The 19,895-nt window shown below is 33.6% G+C and overlaps 1 protein-coding gene across 13 annotated transcripts in view; it reads right to left on the bottom strand.

Annotated features, from left to right (window-relative positions):
* PEAK1 (pseudopodium enriched atypical kinase 1) overlaps positions 1–19,895 on the bottom strand; it is a 301,070-nt gene that overhangs the window by 150,501 nt on the left and 130,674 nt on the right. For 11 of the 13 annotated variants that reach the window (XM_068556176.1, XM_068556169.1, XM_068556116.1 and 8 more), the window contains one exon: positions 826–989. The exons of the other annotated variants lie outside the window; for them this stretch is intronic. The gene's annotated coding sequence lies outside the window, so the exon portion shown is untranslated. The remainder of the gene's footprint in view (positions 1–825; positions 990–19,895) is intronic. 13 annotated transcript variants of the gene reach the window in all.

The following is a 19,895-nucleotide window of genomic DNA, read 5'->3' as shown; positions in this document are numbered from 1 at the left end:
TAAAAGTTCTAATTCTTCACTAGGATGTGATTAAAAAATTGCAAACATTTGAGTCTTTACAAAACATGTATTGAAACAATTCTGGCCTAAGATCAAGGAGATTTAAGAAGACTGACAAAGAATCTTTAAGTCTTTCTATAATTGCTTTCCACTCTACTTAAAATATAACAGTCACTGCAATTTCACAATAAGAAATAATTTTATAATCTTTTCAAATTTCTCTCTCCTTTTCTATTTTGGATCCTTGTGTCTTTTTTTTTTTTAATGACATAAAGACTTAAAACCTTGTATCTTTTATAAACCTAAATTCCTAAGAAACAGGGGCAGAGGATAAAATAAAGATTAAATTAAAATAAGATGTCAGATATGAAAGGAAAAAGATCAAGAGACCAGATGTCACATAAGGAAACTAAAAAATAATATGAAATAAGGTTCAGAAAGCAAAACTAAAAAACATTTGCATGTGTGATAGGATACCACCATTTACGTTGCCTGGGTTATTTCTATGAAAGGAAAAAATATCTGGTAAAGGACGGACCTATAAGTATACTAGTACTATGCCATATTCTTACTCAAATAAGCTTACCTGTTTCTATGTTAAGAAGTTCATAACCTGGGAAAAAAGCAACATTTCTTTTGGCTAATATCAGGGTCAAGCATTAAGAGGCAAAATAAAATCCTGACTATGCTAAATAAGTTATAAAATTATCAGCTTTATCTACACTTTGGTATTTGTAAGGTAAATATTTAAACTTAAAAATAAAACCTTTCAAGTCATCTAAAGTTCTTGGTGGAAATGTAACATAATATGAGAAATGTGGTTACCATTTAAATTTGAAGTACTTCATCCATTTTGGTGACAAAGGCGGTTTTAGCAGCTATCATTACATTCATTTAAATTTCAAAGTGCTTTGGGTCCTTCCAAGATGAATGTCCTTTCTTCCTTGCCTCTCATTCCTTAACTTATTTTCTGAAGATAGCAATGTTTACTGCAAGAGAACAACAAAAATAGAGCTAAACTGGAGAAGTAAACTAGTTTTAAATATATTGGACATTTTCTTTCCTTTAGGATATTCTTAATTTCACACTCACTCAACAGTCAAAATTAGACTTATTGATTTAAGAAGTAACTTCCTTACTTAGGAAGAGACATGGATAGAATCTTACACACTCAAGAACTATCCATGCCGTACCTAAGAACCAAGTAACTTATAGGAATCAAACTAGCTAGCACTGATGCACTTGAGGCTTTCTAAGACTTCACCTGATTGTCCTTATATATTTCTTTTTTTGGCTAGAAATATAAGAATAAGAAACATTAAACTCTATTTCACCTTTATAAAAATCCAATTCTAACAGTCATGATTTCCAACTTTGATATAGCCTCTGTTAAATATGAAAGTAGACATCTCCAATTGCAAAAGTTTCTCTAGCCACTTTGCAGTTTTACTTTAGGCTTAAGTATAAAATATATTTATAATTTGGTATACAAAACATCAATTTGCAGAGACATGGATGGATCTAGGGACTGTCATACAGAGTGAAGTAAGTCAGAAAGAGAAAAACAAATGTTGAATATTAACACATATATGTGGAATCTAGAAAAATGGTAAAGATGAACCTATTTGCAAAGCAGAAATAGAGACATAGACGTAGAGAACAAACATACGGACACCAATGGAGGAAGGGGGGGTGGGATGTTGGGAGACTGGGATTGACATATATACACTACTATGTATAAAATAGATAACTAATGAGAACCTACTATATAGCACAGGGAACTCTACTTAAACCTCTGTGGTGACCTAAATGGAAAGGAAATCCAAAAATGAGGGGATATATGTATAGGTATAGCTGATTCACTTTGCTGTACAGCAGAAACTAACACAACATAGTAAAGCAACTATACTCCAATAAAAAAAAGTTTAAATTAATAAATTTCTATATATTTCTGACTCCTGAGCACCAATTACATGCATGTTTAAGCTGGCCCAACCCCTAATTTGTTTTCTCTATAACACCAAATACAAGGAAAATAATTGGAAAAGTTAAGAAGAAAAAGATAATGTGATCACTATTTTTTTAACTTTTTAATATGGGAATTTTCAAATACATATACAAAAGTAAATGGAATGATGAACCCACATACCCATCACTCAACTTTAACAGTTATCAACATTTTGCCATTCATCTTCATCTGTCCCTCACCTCAGTTCTTTCTCTCTCCTGGAATTATTTTTTGTTGTTGTTAGTTTCTGCTTTATAACAAAGTGAATCAGCTATACATATACATATATCCCCATAACTCCTCCCCCTTGCATCTCCCTCCCACCCTCCCTATCCCACCCCTCTAGGTGGTCACAAAGGACCGAGCTGATCTCCCTGTGCTATGCAGCTGCTTCCCACTAGCTATCTATTTTACATTTGGTAGTGTATATGTCCATGCCACTCTCTCACTTCGTCCCAGCTTACCCTTCCCCCTCCCCATGTCCTCAAGTCCATTCTCTACGTCTGCGTCTTTATTCCTGTCCTGCCCCGAAATTCTTCAGAAGCACTTTTTTATTTTTTTTTGATTCCATATATATGTGTTAGCATACAGTATTTGTTTTCCTCTTTCTGACTTACTTCACTCTGTATCACAGACTCTAGGTCTATCCACCTCACTACAAATAATAATTTTGTTTGTTTTTATGGCTGAGTAATATTCCATTGTATATATGTGCCACATCATCTTTATCCATTCATCTGTCGATGGACATTTAGGTTGCTTCCATGTCCTGGCTATTGTAAATAGAGCTGCAATGAACATTGTGGTACATGACTCTTTGAATTATGGTCTTCAATGTGATCACTTTTAAATGATTCCTAACTGTGCTTACATACTATAGAATTGAACCTCTCAATAAATTTTAAGACAACAAAAAAGCATTTTAAAAAGGACGTTTTTGTTTGTGCAACATCAAACAATATCTAACTCTGACACAGCTGGGTTATTCATGATGAAAACAATACCCAATGTTCCTACACTGCTTAAATCCACCACTTCATGTGGTACATAACAATGATGAGCAGCATGTAGGAAAATATTACCAAGAAAAATATATATATATCACCAATATATAGATGAAATGATGATGCCCAGTATCACATAAAGAGTGGCAAAATCAGTCTTCTTTCCATTTTAAGTCTTTAAAGAAGAAAAATGCAATTAATGCCTATTTTATTTTGAAATTTGAATATGAAAAGGAATTGAACTTATGGATATACAAATACTGATAACCTAGAAAAGTACTTAGTGATAGAGAAGTGAAGTGATTTCCCATGGGTAAGTGTTGGTTGGTGGAAAAACTGAAATGAGAACCTACATCTCCTTACTCTTTCCTAATGCAGTGATTATCCTCCCATAATCCACCCTGCGTTCCTTTCCTCTCAGTCCCCAAAATAGTCTTTTTCTGAATGCTTCAATCTGATGTGTTTGGTAGAACTCAAACTCCAAATCTGAAATATCACCTCAACAACTTCCCATGTCAGCTATTACTTGCCACTAGGCTCTATGGAGTCTCCTCTACACATGTGAACTTAGTGATCAAAGATTTGAAAGGAAAGACATGCAGATGTTGAGGCTGCCTACTCTGTGCCTCCCTCCTTCCTGGGGGTGCTCACCACTGAATTCCAGAACAACTGGCATGACTTGAACAGGGCTGTAGGTTAGATGGTAGTAACCTATCAACATTGAATTCCTGATCGTGATTATTTTATCCTGGTTACGTGGCAGAATGTCTTTGTAGGAAATGCACTCTAAAGAATTCAGAGGTGATGCAGTATAATGTCAGCAACTTACACTCAAGTGATTTAGGAAAAATCATCTGTACTATTCTTAAAATTTGCATATAAGTTTGAAATTATTATAATATAAAAAGAAAAAAAATTAAATATATCAGTACCTCTGTCACATTTCCAAAATGTCTTCTGTGGAAGTCTAATACAGCTAAATGCTTAAAGAAAAAGTAGTTCTACAGTGAAATAAATTTGGGTAAAGTTACTCACTGTGTTCTTTCTTGGTGACTCACAATACATGTGAGCCTATCAAATATTCCTACAGATCATGCATTAGACATACTTTCAATTATCCATCCTTCCAGCCACATATAAATTACATACTTAGGGCCTACTATATGAAAGGAAATGTTCTGAGTAGTACAGATAGACAGATAATAGGGAAGGCAAGATGTCTCACCTCAGAGAGCTTACGTTTTAATACAGAAAGAGACAAATAAATAAACTAACTTCAGATGGTGATAAGTGCTTTGAAGAAAATAAACCTGGGTGTTAGAGACTGGGAAGGTGGAGGTGTTGTTTTAGACAGTGTATCAAGGAAGGCCCTCTGAAGAGATGATGTTCAAGTTGAAATGAGCCAGAAATGGAAAAGTTTAAGGGAAGCATCTTCCAGACGTAGGGCATACACATCATTAAGATAGGAATAAGCTTATAATACTCATGGGGAAAAGTTTCTAAATTATCAAAATAATGAAATTTGTGAAAAAAAATCTCTTAAGTACCATACCCCTCAAAACATATGTGAAAATTGGCCAGATTTTAAACTATTTATTAACTCCTATGTAATGACAACAATAAAATAACAATTCTTAAAAATTCTTAACATTTTTTAAACTAACTATGCAAATTCTCTTTGGATGATGATTTTCTATTACTTCATAGCTTCTTTCAGAACCAATCCTTATTTTTATTTTATATTTGAAAACAAAGGTTATTCTCTCTCTGCATGTAAAAAGAAATAAATTGCCTGGTTTTTTTCCTGTTTTTTGTTTTCTGTTTGTTTTTTTCCTGGATGGTGTACTAGTGTGTTGGGAAAACATCATGAAGACATGTAGGCAGGAAAAGTATCCCCTGAATGAATGACTATATGCAGCTATGTTACTACCCACTCACTGAGGCAACAGCAACATATACCTAAATTCAAGCCCTCTCTTCTAGAACTTCCACAGCACTGGATATTGCGTATTGCCAAAGAACAACTTCAATTATATACCTTAAGGAAGGAAAATACACTTATGATTATAGAATACAAACTACATAATCATTCAAGTGTGGCTCAAGTTAACTGTGTGAACATAACACCAAACAAAATCATAGACTGTATATATCGACACTGCTGTACATATCAGACAAATTCTGAGTATTCTAAGAGGGGCCTGACTAGTATGCTAAGCTACAACAGGTAGAAAAAAGAGAATATGCTTTGAAATGTGTTTTGTGTTCTAACTGGCTAACAGGGTTATGTAGAAGACAATACAGAAGCAAAGATGATGAAGAGAAGAGGCTGTATTCTCAAAATTGTGAACTAAGAAGAAAAATCCCTAGATCCTGTAAGTGGGGACAGCATGAAGTTAAAAATGATATAATGCTGGTGGGGCGGGGGGACATTTTGTTTATGAGTACCAGGGCAACTTCATCACAAAATAAATAAATTTAGGATACATATATGCTAATTTTTAAACATTAATAAGATAGGCATATTGAAACAAAATAGGAAGGAAGGAATTTAACCTTGCATAATTAAAAAGAGAAAAGGTGCCAGTCTGAGAGTAAGATAAACTGCACATTAGCCCCAATTCCCCATTAACTGAGGAACCTCTGATATAACCTTTGACATTTTAAAATCTATCAAAGCCCTATAGGCTCAGTACTGTGTGATCTTATTGACTTTGCTATTTAATTTAATAGTAGGGAACTATTTATTTAGTTCCCTAAGTAAAAGCATTACTTAGAATGAAAACACAACAGTCCGACAGGAATCCTACCGCTTACTTGGGAGCTTTTTATTCACATAGAGCAGGGACTGTCAAACTGTGACCCAGGGGCCAAGTCTGAGCAGCCACCTGTTTATGTATGACCTGAAAGGTAAGAATGTAGTTTTTACATTTTTAAATAGCAGGAAAAAAAGATCAAAAGAAGAAAAATATTTTGGGGCATAAAAATTGTATGAAATTCAAATTTCATTTTCTATAGATAAAGTTTTATCAGAACACAGCTAGCACATTTAAAAATGTATCATCTAAGGCTGCTTTTGTACTACAAACAATTAGCTGAGTGGGTGCAACAAGGACTGTATGGCCCACAAAGTCTAAAATATACACTATCTGGCCCTTTCCGGATAACATTTGCCGGTTCCTGATATAAAGTACATATACTCACATGGTTATGCTCTAAAATGACAGGACTTATATTTTAACACTAGATCAAATGGTTCATTTTAGTCCTTATCTCCAAGTATTTTATTCCAAGTCTTTCATGTTGCTAATGAAATATTAAATAATAATTTTATATTTAAAATGACTATTCCATAATACTGAGAGAATTTTTGTATACTCGAAAATCCATTTTCCTGATTTGTGAGATTTCTTAGGTATGATAAATCATTTTCTTTGGGTCAGCTTCTGATTTAAAGTTTGTAATGGGCTCCCTGAATTGAAAAATAAATAATAGTTCCTACAGTCGATACAAGATCATCTATAACAATACTGAGGAAAAAGTGAATAAATGGTTAAAAGTTATGTAAAAAATAATAACTGCTTGAGAGCTTCACAATTTTGTAAAGGTGTTAGCATTAAAACTCATTCTAGAATGATTCAACTTCTGCTTCTGAGGGCATGAGGGGGTAAAAAGTCCAGAATAATCCTCTCACTGCGAACAACTAGAACACCGTATAAAATACAGGAGAGGACTATTTTCAGACACTGGCAGTACAGGACTGTGATCCCTGAGAAAAGGGAAACAAATAAGGCGAGCCCTACCATCACCCAAGGCTCTCAGACAGGAAGCAATTTACTACTCCAGTACAGGAGGAAGAACCCAAATAGAGTCTGGCAATCTTGTTGACGTGAGGAGATGGAGAAAAAAGTACAAGGAGGCCAAGGTAGCTAGAATTTATGGGGTAGTGTTCCAGAGAGCAGTGAAAGTGTTCCAGTAATTTAAATGAGGGCTCCCTTGAGTATTTAGCTAAATAAAAACCTGTACATGAGAAGGGTAAATTTCTTGAGACCAGCCAAGAAGAACTTCTAAGGAAAAAAATTACCAGGGAGTTCTAAGACAAAGGATTCACAGAGTTGACATGGGGCCAATATTTCAACAAGTTCCCTCCAGCAAGAGGGGAAAAAACCTCACTGAATATACAAGGCTATCAGTAATGACCCCAGAAGGGCCACGTGCAGAAGCAGGGGAAAAGTAGCCCTAAAATAAAAGTTCCTCTAGACCCTCCTGAAAGGTGCTTGGGAGCCTAGAAAGCCTAGAAAGGATCAATCTAATATGCAATTTAAAATGCCTATTAGGAAAAAGTCCAATACACTTTAAAGAAATACCACAAAATCAAGAACTCAACACGTAAAATTCATAAATACCTGACATTTAATTAAAAATTACTGGACATACAAAGAAGTAGGAAAATGTGGCCCATAACCAGAAAAATATCTGTCAACACAGAGAGACCCAGAAATGACAGACATGGTGGAATTAAGAGGCAAAGACATTGAAAGGGTGAAATAAATATGCTCCATATAAATGAAAACAGGAACACAGGGAAGAGAGAAATGGAGAATTTTCAAAAAGAACCAAATAGAACTTCTAGAGATAAAATATATATATAATATCTGAAATGAAAATTTCACTGGATGAGATAAGCACTGCAGAAAAAAAGAAACCAGTGAACTTGAAGACACAGCAATATAATCTAGTCAAAATGAGTTCAGAGAGAAAAAGATGACTGTGAGACAAAGGAAGAATACTGTTATAAATGTATTACATTATATGAGATGGTATAAAATTATTTGATAGTAGAATGCAATAATAGGCATATTATAACTCCTAGAGCAACCACTAAAATAAGTAAATAAAAAGGTAGAAAAAAGAATAAGCCAATAAAGGAAAAAACCAATAGAGAAGATTAAATGGAATCCCAAAGTAAAATTAATTCAAAGGAATGGTTAATAGAAAATGAACAGCAAAGATGGTAGATTTAAACCTAACCACATTAATATATACATTAAATGTAAATTATCTAAATACTCCAATTAAAAGACAGATTAAAAAAGCAAGACCAAATATATGCTATGAGAATCTCACACTAAAATAAGGAAATAGTTAAAAAATAAAAGGATAGACGATATACCATGCAAACCAAAATCTTAAGAAACAGCCACATTTATATCAGAGAAGATAGAAGACAAGAGAAAAATAGTATCAGAGATGATGAGGGATATTTCATAATTATCAAGGGATCACTTCATTTGGAAGATGGAATAATTCTAAATGTATATGTACATAATACCAGAACTACAAAATACATTAAACAAAAACTGACAGAACTGAGGGGAGAAACAAACAAGCACCCAAAACAGTTGGAGACATCAACACTCCTCCCTCAGTACCTGAAAAGAACAGGTACACTGAAAGTCCACCAAAGATAAAGACTCGAACAGCACTATCAACTGAATTGATGTTTATAGAATATTTCAACCAACAACAGCAAAATACAAACTTTTATACTGCCCATGAAACACTTACCAAGATAGCCCATCTGCTGAACCAGGAATAAGTCTTAACAAATTTAAAAAATTTGAAACTACACATAGTATATTCCCTTAGCACAGTGGGATAATATTAGAAATCAAAACCAAAACGATATGTGGAAAATTCCCAAACATTTAGAAATTTAACAACATCTTCTAAAATAACCTAAGCGCCAGAAATCACAAGGGAAATTAGAAAATACTTTGAAATGAATGAAAATGAAACCTAACCTATCAAAATTTTTGATGCAGCTAACAAGGTGCTTTGAGGAAATTTACAGTCTTCTATGCATATATTAGATGGAAAAGACCTAAAATCAATTATCTAAGCTACCATCGTAAGAGGCTAGAAATTAAACCAAATAAGTAGATAGTTACAAAGTAACAAAGAATAGAAACCAATGAAATAGATAACTGAAAAATAGAGAAACATCAATGAAATCAAAAACAGTTTCTTTGAAAAAGAAATTGACAGACCTCTAACTAGACTGAATGAGAAAAGACAGAAATCCGCAATATTAGGAATGAAAGGGGAAACGTTACTAAAGATTCTACAAATATTAAAAGAACAAGAGACCATTTATGAATGATTTTTTTTAAATTAAGTTATTTATTTATTTATTTTTGGCTGTGTTGGGTCTTCATTGCTGTGCACGGGCTTTCTCTAGTTGCAGCGAGTGGGGGCTACTCTTCGTTGCAGCGCACGGGCTTCTCATTGCAGTGGCTTCTCTTGCTGTGGAGCACAGGCTCTAGGCACACGGGCTTCAGTAGTTGTGGCTCGTGAGCTCTAGAGCTCAGGCTCAGTAGTTGTGGTGCATGGGCTTAGCTGCTCTGTGGCATGTGGGATCTTCCCGGACCAGGGCTCGAACCCGTGTCCCCTGCATTGGCAGGTGGATTCTTAACCACTGCGCCACCAGGGAAGTCCCTATGAATGCTTTTATGTCAATACATTTGACAACTATGATGAAATGAACAAATTCCTTAAAAGACACAGGTTACCAATACTGACTCAGGAAATAACACATAACGCAAATAACACTATATCTATTAAAGAAATTGAATTTGTAATTTAAAATATTCCCACAAAGTAAACTCCGGTCCCCAATGCTTCATTGTAAATCCTATCTAACATACAAAGACAGAAGTAATACAAATCCTACATAAATTCTCCCAGAAAGTAGAGGAGGACACATTTCTCAACTGATTTTTATAGGGTCAGCATTAGATTGATTCCAAAACCAGAAAAAGACATTATGAGAAAACTACACACCAATATCTCTCATAAACATACTTGCAAAAATCTTTAACAAAATAGCAAAATCAAATTCAGCAATATATAAGAAGAAATACAAGGTTGATTTTACATTTAAAAAAATCAATGTTATTAACTATATTAACAGAATAAAGGAGAAAAACAATATAATCCTCTCAATAGAGAAAAAATACTTAATAAATTTCAACACACATTCATAATAGAAACTTCAGAAAACTCAGAATGGAAAAGAACTACCATTTGATAAAGGGCATCTGTAAAATACTGACATAATAATAAATAATAAATGTTCTGTTCAACATTATACTGGAGATCATAGCTATACGGAGGCACAAAAAAGAAATGAAAAGCATAAAGATGGGAAAGGAAGAAGTTAAAATGTCTTTATTTACAGGAGACAAAATTATTTACATAGAAAATCCTAAGGCGTCTACAAACTATATAGTGATTTCAGCAAGACTGTAGAACTTGTGTTCATTATACATATTATCTATTGTATTTCTATATCAACAAACAACTAGAAATTTTAAAACTTTTAAATACCATTATAAGAGCATTAAACAAAATTAAATACCTGAGTTTATCCCTAACAAAATATGTGTAAGACCTATAAAATGAAAGCTACAAAACAAAGCTAAGACAAATTACAGAAAACTGAAATAAATAAAAATATATAACATAGTCATGAATTGGAAGATTCAAAATTGTTAATATGGCAATTCTTCACAAATTCATCTACACGTTCAATTCAATCTAAATCAAAATCCCAGGGTTTTTTTTTTTTGTAGAAATGTACAAGCTGATTCTAAAATGTATATGAATATCCAAATGAACAGAATAATTAAAATAATTTTGAAAATGAAGAACAAAGTAGGAATACTTACAATACCTGAATTCTAGAGTTAACATTAACTTGCAGCAATCCATATAGTTTGGTAATAGCCTAATGATAATGTATAGAAAACTGGAACTGAACAGAGAATCCAAAAATAGACTATAAAATACTTCGTCAATTAATTTTTAAAAGTGCCATGGTAACTCAATGCAGAAAGAAAATATTTTCAACAAATGTTGCTGAAACAACTGTATATTCATATGGAATAAAAATGAATTTTGCTTTTATATGACACGATTTTATATATGTAAAAATACTAAATGAAAATACATCATAAACCTAAGAGTTGAATGTAAAACTATAAAGCTTCAAGAAGAAAACAGGGAAAAGTTTTTATGACTTTAGAATAGGCAAAGATTCAAAAGCATGAACCATAAAAAAAAAAAAGAAATACAGAAACAGTCACCTGATAAACCATACTTTATCAAAATTTAAAACGTCTGCTGTTTTAAAAACATCATTATAGGGACTTCCCTGGTGGTCTAGTGGGTAAGACTCCACGCTCCCAATGCAGGGGGCCTGGGTTCGATCCTTGGTCAGGGAACTAGATCCTGCATGCATGCCACAACTAAGAGTCCACATGCCACAACTAAGAAACCCACATGCTGCAACTAAAGATCCCGTGTGCCGCAACTAAGACCCAGCACAGCCAAAATAAATAAATAAATAATTTTTTTAAAAGTCAACAAACAAAAATAATTGCATTTCAAAAAACAATCATTATAAAAATTAAATGGCCAATAATTACATTAAATGATTAAAACCACAAGATACCATTTCACACTCATTAAGTGGCTAAATTTAGAAAGATTGACAATTCTAAATATTGATGAGGATGTACAGCTGTGGTGCCTAAATACTGGTGAGGATGTAGAGCTGCACTGATTCACCTTCTAATACAGTAGCCACTAGCCACATGTAGCCATTTAAATTTAAATTGATAAACTGAATAAAATAAAAAATTCACTTCCTCAGATGTACTAGCCATATTTCAACTGCTCAAGAGCCACATGTGGCTAGTGGTTACAGTATTGGACAGTGCTGATATAGAACATTTTCATTCTTGCAGAAAGTTCTATAGGATAACATTAATTTAGAACATCTGAAATGTTCACACATTGCTGGTAGGTATGTAAAATTTTACCACCACTTTAAAAAAGTTTGACACCTTCTTTGAAAGTTGAACAAAACTTACCATATAACCCAACAATTCCACTCCTAGGTATTTACCCAGCAGGGTTGGTGTCATTAGAGTGGGGAGCTGGAACTTCCACTCCTGCCAAGAAGTACAGCAGTCTCCTCCCCAGATGTCAATGGAGGGTAAGTGGGACTCTGAACTTATACTTCTAGGTGGCAATAATGAGGCAGCACCCTTTTACCCTGGCAGGGAAGTATCAAAAGAGACCTGCTAAATTGATATAAAATATAAAGTCTCATGACATAATACCCAAAATGTTCAGGTTTTAACTGAAAACCACTTATCATACCAAAAATCAGGAAAACCTCAACATGAATGAGAAAAGACAAACAATGGATGCCAATACCAAGATGACATATTAAAGCAGCCATAATAAAATGCTTCAATGAGAATTTTTAAGTGAGACAACACACTGGAAACAAATGAAAAATACAAAGTCTAAGAAACAGAAGGTCTCAGCAAAGAAATAGAAGATACAAAGAATAAAATTACAGAACTGAAATTATAATAACTGAAATTAAAAAGCCAATGGATGGGCTAAACAGGAGAATGGTGGGGACAGAAGAAAGAATCAGTGAACTAGAAGATAAAACAATAGAAGTTACCCAATCTAAGTAACAAAAGACATAGACTGAATACAAATGGACAGAGCTTCAGGGAGCTGTGAAATTATAACAAAAGATCCAACATTCATGTCATCAGTCTTGGAAGTTAGAGGAGAAAAAGGGTAGGGCTGAAAAAATATTGGAAAAAATATGGTCGAAAAAAGTTTCCCAAATTTGGCAAAAGACATAAACCTAAAGATTCAAGAAGCTGAACAAATCTCAAACAGCATAAATCCAGAGAAATCCACACCAAGACATACAATAGTCAAATTTCTGAAAACTAAAGACAGTGAAAAAATCTTAAAAGCAGCAAGAGAGAAATGATCCTTTACCTACAGGGGAAAACCAATTTGACTATCAGTGGATTTCTCATAAAAAGCTATAAAGGTCAGAAGGAAGTGGCACAATCTTTTTCAGGTGCTGAAAGAAAAAGAACTGTCAACCCAGAATTTTTCCTCCAGAAAAATATCCTTAAGGAATGAAGAGAAAATCAACATATTCTTAGATAAAGGAAAGATAAGAGAATTTATTGCTAGCAGACTTGCCCTAAAAGAATGGATAAAGAAAGTTCTCTAAATAGAAAGGGAATGAAAAAAGATGGAATCTTGGAACATCAGGAAGAAGGCCAAAAAGAGTAAAAATATGGATACATACAGTAAGAGTTCTTCTCCTCTTGTCTTCCAAATTATGTCTGACTGTTTAAGCAAAAATTATAATACTGTCTGATATGGTTCACAATGTATGTAAAGGAAATATTTAAAACAAGTACATATAAAATATATGTATGCATGCATATAATATACACCTATAAATAATACATCTACACATAAAAATATTAATTAAGTGAGGGAGGATAAAGGAACTAAAGGAAGGTAAGGGTTCTACACTTTGCTTGAAGTAGTAAAAGGTAGCAGTGCCAGTGGTACTGTGGTACAGGAGACTGTGATCTGTTATAAATATACAATGTAATATCTAGAGCAATGATGAAAAAGTTATACAAAGAAATACATTTTAAAACACTATAGTAAATCAACATGGAATTCTAAAAAGTATTCAAGTAACCCACAGGAAAGCAGGAAAAGGAAAAGAGAAATGAAAAGAGGAAACAAACAGAAAACAAAAAATTAAATGGCAGACTTATTATGTCTTAACATATCAATAATTACCTTTATTAGCAACAGACCCAAACTGGAAACAACTAAAATGTCCTACAATAGGTGAATTGTTAAACAAATTGTGGTACATCTATACCATGAAACATACTAAATCAGCAATAAAAAGGAATGAACACGCCACAATTTGGGTGGATCTCAAGGGCATTATGCTAAATGGAAATAGCCAATCTCAAAGTTTATATATATACTATATGATTCCATTTTTATGACATTCTTGAAATGACAAAATTATAGAGATGGGTAACAGATTAGTGGTTTCCAGGGGTGAAGGGTGGTCGAGAGGAGGGTGTGTGTGTGTGTGTGTGTGTGTGTGTGTGTGTGTGTGTGTGTGTGTGTGTGTGTGTGTGTGTGTGTGTGTGTGTGTGTGTGGGTGTGTGTGTGTCTATAAAGGGACAGAAGGAGGGAAATCTTTCTGGTGAGATTGCAGTCTTGGTTACACGAATGTACACATGTGATAAAATGCCAAAGAACTATTATTCACTTTATATCAATATCAATTTCTTGATTTTGGTATTATTATTCTATGGTTATATAAGATGCAACTAATAGGAGAAACTGGGTGAATGGTACAGGGGACATCTCTGTACGGTACTATCTTTGCAACTTCCTGCGAATCTATAATTATTTCAAAGTACGAAGTGAATTACCTTTGTGAATACTTTAGGAGCTCACTATTGGGGTCCCTATAATATGTATAAATAAAATTTTTTCCTTTTCTCTTTAAAAAAACGATCACAACAGCTTTATTCATAATAGCTAAAACCTGGAAACAACTCAAATGTTCATTAACAGGTGAATGACTAAACAAATGGTTATGTAGTTGTACATGGAACACTACTCATAAATTAAAAAAAAAATAAACCACTATACGCACAACATGGATGAATCTCAAAAATATTAAGCTGAGAGAAAGAAGCCACACACAAAAGAGTTCACAGTGAACAGTTCCATTTATACAACATTCTGGAATAGGCAAAACTAAGGTGATCAGTAGTTGCTAGGGCTTAAATGTAGGTAGAGGTTTTGAACAAAAAGGGACAGTTTGAAGTTTTCTGGGGTGATGGGTCTACCTGTATCCTGTTTGTAGCAGTAGTTTACATGGATCTATACATCTGTTAAAGCTCACAGAACTAATAAAAAAGTAAATTTTACTGTATGTAGAAATTTAAAACAACAATAATAAAAACCATCATTTCCCATCACAGCTTTTAAGCCCCATCTTCAATTATTTGATAGATAAGAGTAGAGTTGAACCTTGAACAACGTTAGTTTGAACGGCCTGGGTCCACTTACATGCAGATATTTTTTAATACTAAATTCAATACTCAGTATTTTTCAGTACTACATGGTCCATGGTTGGTTGAATCCGTGGATGTGGAAGAAATGGAGATACAGAGGGCTGACTATAAATGACACCTGGATCAACCCCTCTGTTATTCAAGGGTGAGCTGTATCCTACTCCTACTACTGTCACTACCTAGTTGGTGCTGAGTAAGTAATTTACCCTCTAACCCTTGGTTTCTCTTTGTAAAATGAAAGGAAATAATTAAATGATCTGTAAAGCTTATTCCTATTCTAAAACCTATTCCTATTCCATGCTTCTGTTAAATTTGTATTATCTCAGAATTAATAAGGAACACAAAATATTTCTATGCACTCAAGCGGATTCTATAATCTTGCTTCAGACAGTTCGGGCTGGCTTTCAATATTCTCTGCTATTGGTTTTCTGTGATCTTTTTATGGACTCTTAATGTCTGACCTTAGTTACTAGCTTTGAGTAGATGACTCAGACTATATGGGCTATACAAGATTTCTATTCCCTTTATCACATCAGACCTTCTCTATATTTTGCTTTTAAAAAGTCTGTGAACCAGTATTCATGCTAGAAAAATGACACCTGCTATTTTTAATTTTATAAGACATGTGGTTTTGGCATTACTGGAAAAGAGAAAGTAAGCCACTTTAAATGGTTTCACTCAATATAATAAAGTACTTTTTTTTTTTAACCTGCAGGGAAAATCTGCAGTTCCCCAAATCTCTTACAATCCTTCATATCTCCTGTAGAAGACCTGCAGACTAGCAACATCTCAGACTACCAAGTCTTGTATTGAAATGTTCTGTTCCTATATAAGAATGAGCAAAGCCAGCAAGGGAATTCATACAATTTTAATTTCAAATTCAGTGTTCATAGAAAACCCTGGTTGCAATCCCAAATGGCCTTTGGTTTAAATTTTTTTTTTTTTTGGAGATGGGGTTTCATAAAAGAAATAAGACAAGAACAAATGATTATCTATTTCAACAACACTCTCAATTACATCCAACAGAATAATTTTTGAATACTTATAAAAATCATCCAATCTTCTCACTTTGAGAAGTAAGAAAAATAAAAGTGGCATGTATATATGCCAACAAATATTCCATTAACTATACTTGCTTGATACTATTTTTCTCTGATAAATCCAAATAATCAGGCAACTACAGATGAACTGATAATACAAATGTAGGCCAACTGATTCTGTTACTCCTTTATCATCTACACTTTTTTTTAAAAAAATATGAATCAATTCATTTAATTCTTTAAAATACATACTAAGATATAAAATAAGCCCTGAGCTACATATAACTGTTAAATAGCAGTACATTTGGAAAAGGAAAACTAATCAGTATTTCCTTGTAACTCCACTGTCATGTTAACCTTTAAGAAGGAAGCTGCAAATCTAAGTTTATTTCATTTCCTCAGTGTTGAGACCACACATGCAAACACACATACATATACACACACACACACAAACCAACATCTCTGTATTTCCCTCACTGCCATTCTTAGATTTACTGAAGATGACATTGAAAAGGATCTGAGAGTTCCTCAAATTTCCATACATCTATTAAGAACTTATCTCATTCTTAGAAAGTACCCTGGTACAGAAACTAAACCCCATACAAAAAAGCAAATCTACTGATATATTAATACTGAATCAATCTCCTGGCAGAACATTTTATTTAGTGCTACCAAAGTTGTAAACAAGACTGAAAAAAAAAATGTTTCAACAATTTCTTTATAGAAGTAGTTTTATAAAAAATTAAAAGGCTTAATGTATGAACCCATGTCTTCTGAACTACTGGTGTACTGCGGGAATGTTTTAAAATGAATGAGGCACCATCCAGGAAGCCTGGCTCTTTAACCCTAAAGCCAAACAAGGGGAACTCAAAAATCACAGAAAAAAAAAAAAAAAATAGCCCAATCACTTTAAAAAATTCTAAGTGCTCAGCTCAATATCATAACTTTATTATGACCACTAAATCACAGCTGGCCAATGAGAAGCTGATTGTAGTCCTTAAAACTCACTGTAGTCTGGGTAAGCAAGACAGTCATATTAAAATAGGCACAATTCAGTAAAAAACTGTTTATGTCAGGTGTTTAAAGTTTCCAGGAGACTAGCTCTTGAGTTATCTCAAAACAAAAACTAAATATCAACTACTGTGAAGTGGCCTTTTCATATTTTCCTTTAAAGAGCTTTAAAAGCAGTGGTTGAAAAAACCCTTGCACATGTTTTGAGGCCAGATTCAAAACTGAGAACTAAAGACCAGTCTATTCAAGTTTTCCTCAAATGCCATTTCCCTGAGTTCCATGGACCTGATGACGTTAGAATGAGAGCTGGCTGCGAGGCGGGGCTCTGTAGGGAAGGACATGTGGAAGAAACGTCAGCGAACAGGGCAAAAGAATCTTTAAAATTCTCTTAAGGAAGAAAGACTTTAGGAAAAACATTTTTCTTCTCTAATTTAAGTCAAATCTTACACTGTTGCTTTCAATTTTGTTGTGTACCTATTCCATCCTTTATTGTTTTATTTGATTAGAAACATATGGAAGATCCTCCTTCCATTTATTAGTTCTATAGAATATAGTTTATAGTTTATAAAAAACTTTAATACAGAATAAAAATAGAAATTTTATTAATGACCGAATTTTCATATCCACAGAGAAAGCACCATCACATCATGTAATCTAGAAAATGACCTTCTTTTAAAGGAAGGAAAATTGGGGGTCAAGACTGTAAAAGAATAACTGCTAACATCCATATTCTAGTTTTAAGATAATTTTCTTTCCAATTAAAAAAATACATATTATTTACAGAAAGCTACCAAGGTAAAGCAATTTGTTGTGCTGCACAGCAGGATCACTGGCATGGGGACAGTTAATGTTTCCACAGCTACAGAGTGGAAATAGGAAAGAAAATTGAGTTCACATCACTAAAGGCAATGAAATAATTAAATAATTTCGTGTAAAATTTAGCTTCCCACAGGTATTTGTTCGTTTGTCTTATATCCTTTTGCATTAACTGTCTTAAGTTCTCCTTAGCTCATCTACAATTTACAAGTACTTTATTACGAAGTAGGTTTCTCTATGAATTATCAATACTCTGTTGAGGATAAAGCAATTCAAACAGTACACTACTGATAAACACAAAAATACTAAAAGTCAATTATACCTACTCCTAATCCAGGAATAAATGAAAACAAATATTAAATCAACTTGTAGACCCTAGTTTTTGCCCCCTTCTTTCCCTCTTTGTTTCTGCTATTTATACTGCTGTAGTCATTACTACTTTTACACTAGGGAATGTTTCTTTTTCCTGCTTGGATTTGTTTCATAAATCACTGAATTCTCACTTTCTCCCACAATAGGACTTCATCACAAAGATGTAATTAATCCCACTAAAGCAAGGAAACATGGCAAACTTTAGGTTGACAGTCAGTCATTTAGTTTAGGCTCAGCTATGTGACCCTAGACCAATTCAATTGCTCATCTGTACAATGATGATGATGATATTTAATCCACAAGATTGTGGTGAAGCTTGTATGAGATTAATGTATGTGAAAGAGCTTTGGATGTTTAAAGTGTCATACAAATGTAAGGGTCTCAGTTTCTTCATCTATCATATAGGAGGATTCAGTTAGGTGATCTCTAAAGACTTCTCATCTCTAAAAAGTCTTTGATATTTACATATGAATCACATTAAAAAATCTACTTACTCTTGGGATAATTTCATAGTTGTAAGAGACTCAGGGAACAATTAACTCAACCTTCTCATCTCACAAAATGAGTCCAAAAGCAGGCTAAGAGACTGGCAGATCACATAAGTCAGTAGGAAAGTTGGGAGTAGGAAGGACTCAGACCTGACTCTCACCTCAACATCCTTTCTATCATGTGATGTTGTTCACTATTTTGTGAATTTAAACTCTCTCTTCACCACAGCTTAAACAATTATCTTTACAAACAGATTACAATGAAAAGCTTATTAAGAAAATGTGAATATTACTCTGGTGAAGATGACTTAACTATTAACAGTCCAGTTAAGAATGTTTACAAATGTCACTAATAGCAAAAGGAGCTTAGATCAAACTGTCCAGCTATTCAGTTGGTTTGTGTGATATTCAATTTTAAGTCAATAGGTATAATGTAAACCCTACCTAACCTTTCACAGTACAGCATTTTAATTCTGCTTTTGTTACTTACTAGCTATGTGATTTTGGGCAATTTATTTCTCTGAGCTTCAGTCTCTTCCTCTTTCTTTAAAACAGGGATAATACCAAGTATGTCACCTGGCTGTTGTGAATTAAATGATCTAGCTCATGTTAAGACACTATGACAGTGTCTGGCACATACTAAGTGCTCTACAAATATTAGTTTCCTTCTCTAATCTTCTAAACTTTAGGAGAATAGAGACTGTTTCCTCTCCTTTTACTTTATCAGAAATATTTATTAAATTAAATATATGGGGTCCTGGTCCTCAACTTCAGTTATAAGCAATTGTACAACTAAACCTAAATAAAATGAGGAGCAGTGTGACAAAATGGAAGGCAAATGGGGTTTGGAGACAACAAATCTGAGTTTGAATCCTTGTCTGACTATCTAGTAGCTTTTTATCTTGAGCAATTTATCAGACCTCTCAAGCTTCTTATCTGAAAATGTGACTTTTATCTAGCTTTTTATGATTCTGTTGTTCATATTAACAGACATTACAAATACCTAGAAAGGGGCCTATCTTATTCATCTTTGTCTCTTCCATACTAAGGCAAAGTTCAAAATTATAAGTTCTGCTGTTGGAATAAGGCAGGAGATTGAAAAAAAAAAAAAGAGAGATTCAAGATTAGAATAAATGTGT

Source organism: Eschrichtius robustus, chromosome 1 (genome assembly GCF_028021215.1).
Source record: "Eschrichtius robustus isolate mEscRob2 chromosome 1, mEscRob2.pri, whole genome shotgun sequence".
NCBI classification, from domain to species: Eukaryota; Metazoa; Chordata; class Mammalia; order Artiodactyla; family Eschrichtiidae; genus Eschrichtius; species Eschrichtius robustus.
This window is presented reverse-complemented; position numbering and strand designations above follow the sequence as displayed.